The 7,469-nt window shown below is 33.1% G+C and overlaps 1 non-coding gene across 1 annotated transcript; it reads left to right on the top strand.

The window, feature by feature from the left end:
* The first annotated feature begins 333 nt into the window (after positions 1 to 333).
* Positions 334 to 461, top strand: LOC117922795. Its single transcript, XR_004652554.1, has one exon. It is a non-coding gene; the product is annotated as a U6atac minor spliceosomal RNA (small nuclear RNA).
* Positions 462 to 7,469: the final 7,008 nt, after the last annotated feature.

Raw genomic sequence — 7,469 nt, 5'->3', positions numbered from 1 at the left:
ATTTTTCCTTTCTCATTTTGTTTAATTTATTTTATTTTGCTTTTGTGAAAGATCCTTTGTAAGCTTGTGTGTTTTTTTTAAAAAAAAAACTTTTAAGGGGATAAAAAAGAGAAAACTTAGTAATAGTTCTTAGACTTGTTACTTTCATTCTTAGAAGTTTTAAAGGTTGTATTCTTAAGTTTTTGAGAATCGGGTAGGGACATCTTATAAATTTGAAAAGAATTCATATGTTCTTAACTCTTTTAGGGCATGTTTGTTATGCGAAAATGAGCATCTCATTCCTTTTCACCTTCATTCTTATATTTGGATAACTTAAATAACAATGAGAATAGAGTGTTCGTAGAAATGAGAGATGATTGGCATCTCACCTAGCAGGAATGGGAACGGTCTTCGAGCTTTCTTGTTCACACATATCCGACTAAGGTACTCCACTTAGGTGGATCTCTAACCGAATTTTATTTTATTTAAAAAAAAAACCTATAAAAAAATAACAATGAGAATAGAATAAAAAATAATTCTAATGAAAACGAAACCTCAGTTATAAGTGAGACTTCAATTCATTCCAAATATGAGGTATTTTAATTCTCTAGTGCGAATTATTTTCAAAAACACTTTTTAAAAACTTAAAAACTAAAAACTGTTTTAGATAAGTTGTTTTTTAAAATAATTTCTTTATTTTGATTTTGTAAAAAACACAAATGTTAAATTCAATTTATATAATATAAACTAAATTTCATTCACGTCTTATTAAAATGAAAAATTATTTTGTAATTACAAATAAATTAAAAATAAATAGTTTTTAATAAAATATGAATATTAATAATATAATAAAATCATAAAGTATATTTTTTTTATAAATATGGATATTAACATCTTATAAAAGCATTATTAGTTTATTTGGTTAAAAATATTTGGAATTAATAATTACTAATACTTTTCAATTTTAAAAACAAATAAAATTTATTTTTTTAAGGTATAAATGAGTCAAATTTTTTATTACATGCAAACATTTATTACTCAATTACAAAAATAACATTCTAAATTATTTTATTTAATTTGTAATTAATTAATCAGATTTTTGAATTTCAAATTATTCTTAAAAATTACATGATTTATTAAAAAATTTAAAACATTAATTATGTCTATTATTTTTTATAGTCATTATATGTATTTTTTTAGTTTCAAATTATTTTTTAAAATTATTAAGCTTAATAATAAATTCAATATAAAGTTTCACTTGAATTAAAATTCATTTTCCCTAATGAAAAAAAATTGGGAAAGTGGTTCTTTATTTTATTTTATTTTTAAAAATAGTTTCTAAAGAATAACAATCAAATAGTGATATAAATTTTTTAAAAACAATTTTGTTTTTAAATCACATACCTAAATAGGTTTTATTATTTAGCAAAAAAAAAAAAAAAAAAACTATCAAGGATTTTTTTAAATGAAAATAAAAAATTATTTTAAATTATATTGTGGGAGTTTTTTTTAAAAAAAATTATCTATATGGATATTATTATCAGTTTATTTTTATTTTTTTCATTTTCATTCTCATTCTCATTTTTACTTAACAATGAAATGGAAACAAATTATAATTCTAACTTTACATTCTCATATACATCCAAACAAAAAATTGGAATCATCAATTCATTCATATGCATAGAGAAATAGGAATGGAAATAAATTCATTCTCGTTCCTCATTTACCAAACATGGCCTTAAAGTCAATTTCTTTGCTTTACTTTGTTACAATGTCTCATTTTAAACCTCTCAGGAAAAAATCTAAGCATTTTTCTAACTATATTAGATTTAAGAATTTTTTGTTTGAGTATTGGAACTTGAGTTGATAAAATCATTTAACTCAATTGATAAATTAAAAAAAATATAATCTTATTGCACCATTTTACTCTCAAATGTTAAATTTACATGTTGAAATTATAAACAGTCTCACTACCTTCATTATCAAGTTTATCTCATTCATGTTTAAGCTTGATTGAACTCCCAATTGTTTCTAATAATGTGATTTTTTCAGAATCTTAACTATGAAGGAATAAATGATGCATTTACCATAAGTGGTTATGTGTTACATCTTTATTAATATAATTTTGGTAATTTATATTTAGGGTTTATTACACTTTAACCACTAACTGATATTGTGTTTTGCACATTGCCCTAGCGAGTCTAAAATCAAGTAACCCTTCATGTTTTATAATTACATGCAATATGTATTTTTTGAGTCATGACGTTACTTTTTTGGATGGAAGGCGTATGTGTTTTTCGTGTGATTGAGGGCAACAGGTTTTTTTTTTTTTTTTTTTTTTTTTTTTGTTAAGTGAAGGCAAAAGGGTCATTATCATTTTAAAACCCCAAACCCCAACTCTTCTCTCCCTTGTCGACCGTTTCTCCCCTATTGCCGTTGTTGAATCCCTAAGTCAAAGCCTTAGAATCCCAAGGAAGCTAATATAGGGTTGACATCAAAGAGACAACATGTAGTTCAACGGTATTTCTTTAATGGGAAGAAACATCTTGGGAAATAGGGCCAAGGTTAGGATTAGCGTTTTGGTCAAATGTTTTAGAAAATTTGGAGAAATTTTGAGGAGAATAAAACTTGGTCAAATTAAGGGTTAAGGTTTAAATTTTTATGTTATGCTTTTGTTTTAGGGTTAAGATTTTGTTTTGATGTTTAAGAAAATTGGGGAAAATTTTAGGGCAAATTTTGGGGAAAATTTGGGGAAACTAAATCTCATGCTTTCCTTTCAATTAATGTTGCATTATTAATTTACCTAATACAAACATAACTGCAGTGTATTATGTGTTTGTAGTTCGACCATCTAATTATTTTACCATAAAACTACATTATGGAGGGAGATTCAAGGGTAAATAGAAAGGCATACCAAAGATTAGTGATTATGTGGATGAAAAATTGGATTGCATTGATTATTGTGACCCAAATTTAATGTTATTGATTGAGTTGGATCATATAATAGAGCAATTAGGATATAAAGATAGCTTGGGGTATTACTATACTAATAAGAATGGAGAATTGGTATGGTGATTAATAAATGAAACTGTGTTGGAGATGTACAACTCGTTGTGAAATGATCAAGAAGTAGATGTGTTTGTCAAGCACCAAGAAGTTTTACATCTCCCTTAAGCTGAGATTAGGTCTTCAAAAGTTTATAGTTAGCTTGCTGAAAGTGTGTGTGAAGGTGATGACTCTAGAATTAAGGCAGCAACAACACCCAATGTAGACAAAGTTATTGATGAAGCTGTAGATACATTTGGAGAAAGTGAGTTTCTTGATGATGAGTAAATTGTTAGTGATGATGATGACTTGTATGCTAATTATGTTAATACTAATGAAGAGTGGGTTGGGGTAAGAGGAAATAAAGAGAAAGAGAAGGGAGTTAAGGAGGAAAACAAACAATGAATGATGTATAGGGTGAGAAAAACCTTTGTGATACCAACATAGGGGTTTAAATAGTGGCAGTGAAGAAGAATATAATATAGATAAGCCTCGGTACCCTCAATTTGTAGCTGATGCAGACATAGCCAATTCTTAGTTTAGTTTAGAGCTACTTTTCACAAGTACAACTAAGTTCAGAGTTATACTGAGGGAATATGCCATCAAAAATTAAATAAATGTGAAATTCATTAAGAATGAGAATGGAAAAGTAAGTGTAGTGTGCTTAACTAGATGCCCTTGGGTTGTTTATGCAGCTCAAGTGAGGGATGAGAAGACCTTTCAAGTGAGGACTTATAATGCAAAACATATTTGTGGCAAGGTATTAAAAAATTGATAATCTAAACTCAAGGTACTTGTGTAACAAATACGTTAACCATTTTAGAAACAACCCCAAGTTATCTATTTGAGAATTCATGAACATAGTGAGAAGTTCACTTACATTTGAGGTATATCATAGTCAAGCTTATAGAACAAAGAAAAAGCCACTGAAACAAATACAAGGAAACTATATTGAACAATATGCTAAGCTTTCAAACTACTGTGCTGAGAACAAAAGAACAAATCCGAGTTCGACACTGATTATGAAAACGGAATTGGTTTATGATAAGCTCGTGTTTGAAATGATATATATATATATATATGCAAGAAGGGGTTTTTATCTAGGTGTAGGGCAATGGTTGGTCTTGATGGGTGCCATTTTAAAGGGCCACACCTTGGGTAACTATTAACAGTTATTGGCATTGACCCAAATAATAAGATCTTTCCAATATGTTATGCTATTGTGGTGGTGGAGTCAAAAGATAGTTGGTTTTGGTTTCTACAGTTATTGATTGAAATCCTTTCCATAAAAAATTTAGAGGTTTGGGCTTTCATCAACGATAAACAAAAGATATTATTGACTTGTGTTCTCTATTTAGCCCTAGCTATATTTGATGGTTTAAGTGTAATTTTGTATTGTCCTTCCATTTATTTTCTATTTAGCCCCAGTTATATTTGATGATTTAAGTAGAATTTTTTTTGTCTTTCCATTTAATTTATATTTTGGCTCAACTATATTTGATGGTTGAATATGATTGTTTTAAGTGTATTTTTTTCTATTATTTGTTTTCTATTGGGTCTTCAAATGCATGCATGATACATTGTTAATTTCTGTATGCATGGTAACATGTTTTAAGTTTTAAGGTTAATTTTTTGTCTTTCTGTTTGATTTCTATTTAGACTTAACTATATTTGATGTTTGAATGTGATTGTTTTAAGTGTATTTTTTTTCTATCCATTTGTTTTCTATTGAGCCTTCAAATGTATGCATGGTACATTGTCAATTTTTGTATACATGGTAGCATGTTTTAAGTTTTAAGGTTAATTTTTTTTGTGCTTTTCATTTGTTTTCCATTTCCTTTCTTCTTTAACAGTGATGTAATTTTTGTGTGTAGGGTTAGTGCTTGCTATTGAGGAGTTGTTGCGCAACTCAGAGCATAAACATTGTCTGAAACACTTATATAACAATTTCAAACAAAAGTTCAAGGGACTAGCATTGAAAGATAAAGTTTGGAAAGTAGTTATGGCTTTGTAGAACCCTTTTTTTTTTATCTTAGCTTTTCCCGGAACCTTTGAGGAATAGCTGGGAGAGGAGCCAAACATTTTTATTTTTTTTACAGAAGTGGAGGACGGCTCCCATGCTCAGCTGCATGGGACGCGTGGCCTTGGACGTGACCACCCCGCCATGGTGGTAGTTGAAGCTTCAAATGATGATCTGATCTGAGCAGGGAGCTGGTGGGAGGCTAACATGAAAAGAAAGTTGGGTGGGTCGGTGTAGACCCCCATTTGGGGCTTGTTCTCAATTTTTTTTCTGCAGGTCATTGTCTTTGCCAAGTGGAGGGCTCTTTCAAGAGCCACGTGCTGCCTCAAGAGAGGCTGCTATGGATTCAGCTAGTGCTATTGAATGAGCCAATGAGGATGAGACACGAAAAAGGAGGGAATCTGCAGGAGCCGTTGTAGAGGAGCGTATTCTGTTACCTGTAGCAGGCCAGCTGCAGGTGAGTGGAAGCGTATTAGTGGTGCAGGTGGTGTGGTGGCTGTTAGAGGGGGCTGCAGAAATCTTTAGAGGGAGAGGAGCTTTTGTTGGGTTTTTTTGAGGGGATTGCCAGAGAGGATTCCGGAGGTGGTGCTTTTTCAGAGAGGGGAAGGAAGCTAGAGAGCTGGGAGATATTTTGGGGAGAAGGAAGAGAGTTTTTGAGGCGAGTTTGAGAGATATTTTGCAGGAGAGGGAGTTTCTTTTCCGGTGGAGAAGATATGGATTTAGGAGAGAAGTGAGAGAAGATCCTTTCAGCTGAGGAAGGTAGCAGGCTGTTTGGTTTGAGAAGGACTTACAGAGAGGTCCTTGAGCTTCAATAAGGGTATTCATTTAGCTGGAGAGGGGGGTCAGCTGAAGAGGAAAGCTGGCTTGTTGATTTCTGGCCAACCTAGCCGGAGACGATTACTTTCAGGTATGTTTATTGTGGATTTCTCATTCTCTTCAACCGGTAAGTTTTTCTTCTCTTGTTTTTGTCGATTCTTGGATGATTTTTGGTTGTTTGGGAGTAAGCATGCTCATATCTCTCTGTTTAATGTTTTTTTGTTGAGGACCCGTTTAGCTCTGTTTCAACTTCTCCATGAGATACCTGTAATTTCATTTTGATTTTTATTTGGTACTCATTTGATTTCACCCATCCTCATATAAGCTCATTGATTAATGTATGAAATGAGGCTTGTATGAATTCATTTTGTTCCTATTGCTTGCACTCTGTTTTGCTGTCTATCCTGTTTCTGGTACTTATACCTGGAAGCAAGGAGTTACAGAGGATCATTTTCAGTAGGAGAGTGCTTGGTGAACACCCAGGCACAAAGATGACGTGTTCATCAGGGTAAAGAGGTCTTGAGTGTGCAGTTGCTGGGTTGATGCATTGCCTGATACTATTGCCATGTGACACAAGAAAGGTTGTCTCCTCATTTGAAATGAATATTGCTGGGCAAAAAGGTTCTTCGACTATGGGACTGACGAGTTTTGACCGGAGTTATGCTCATCCATGCATGGTTATGAAACACCAGATATGACTCTGTAATATTGAGATGTCTCCCCCTCCGGCGGTATTGAAGGTGCTGGATGTGTTCTGGTACATGCCAGATGAGCAGAGAAATCCACTTCAGGAGTTTCAGGTTGCCCACATTCCAGGTGCCCTTTTTCTTTGATGTTGTGGTATATCAGATCAAACCACAAATCTACCACACATGTTGTCATCAGAGAAAGCTTTTGCCGCTGCCGTTTCTGCTCTTGGCATTGGAAATAAAGACGGAGTTGTTGTTTCTGACGGAAAGGGAAGTATGCTCTAATAAACTGGAATTTAAATAAATTGAAGTGGGAACTGGTGGACATGGGTAGCCTTAAATGGAAAACTCTTGCATTCCCAATCTGTCATCCATCCTGATCCTGGAAAGAGGCATTGGGGTGATCCAATTGAGCTTGCAAGTGGAGGCATAATAACTCTTGGGACAACCTCAAAAATACGTGTTCAAATTGTATTTGAATCCAAATGTCAGGTCTCTTTTGGACTTGGCATAGCGTCATATATCATGGCTTTGCGTCGCGGAGGAAAGAAGCTTCCTATGATGTGTGCTGTTACCATTGGCCACTTCTTGGGATTGATCAATTTGGACTGTTCATGACGAAGAACCTGACCACCTTACATTCGACAAGTGACAGTAGCTTCAGTGACTGATTTTCAACTGGTGGTTTCTCCAGAAGATGGATCTACAGGCCAGCAACATGAGAAGATCATCCTCCAGTCTGGAAAAGTGGGGAAGCTACTATTTATCATGGATTACTGGTATCCAATCTCCGCTTTCCAGGTCAAGTGTTGTCAAGAGGAAAGCTCCAATGCTCATCCCCTGCCACGAAACTGATAAAGTAACTGCTCATTCCAAGGAATTCATCACGAGATAACTGGGAAAAGCGTTTCTAATGGAAG

Source organism: Vitis riparia, chromosome 9 (assembly GCF_004353265.1).
Source record: "Vitis riparia cultivar Riparia Gloire de Montpellier isolate 1030 chromosome 9, EGFV_Vit.rip_1.0, whole genome shotgun sequence".
Classification (NCBI taxonomy): domain Eukaryota; kingdom Viridiplantae; phylum Streptophyta; class Magnoliopsida; order Vitales; family Vitaceae; genus Vitis; species Vitis riparia.
The sequence above is the reverse complement of the archived record's forward strand: the minus strand, read 5'-3'. Positions and strand labels throughout refer to the sequence as shown.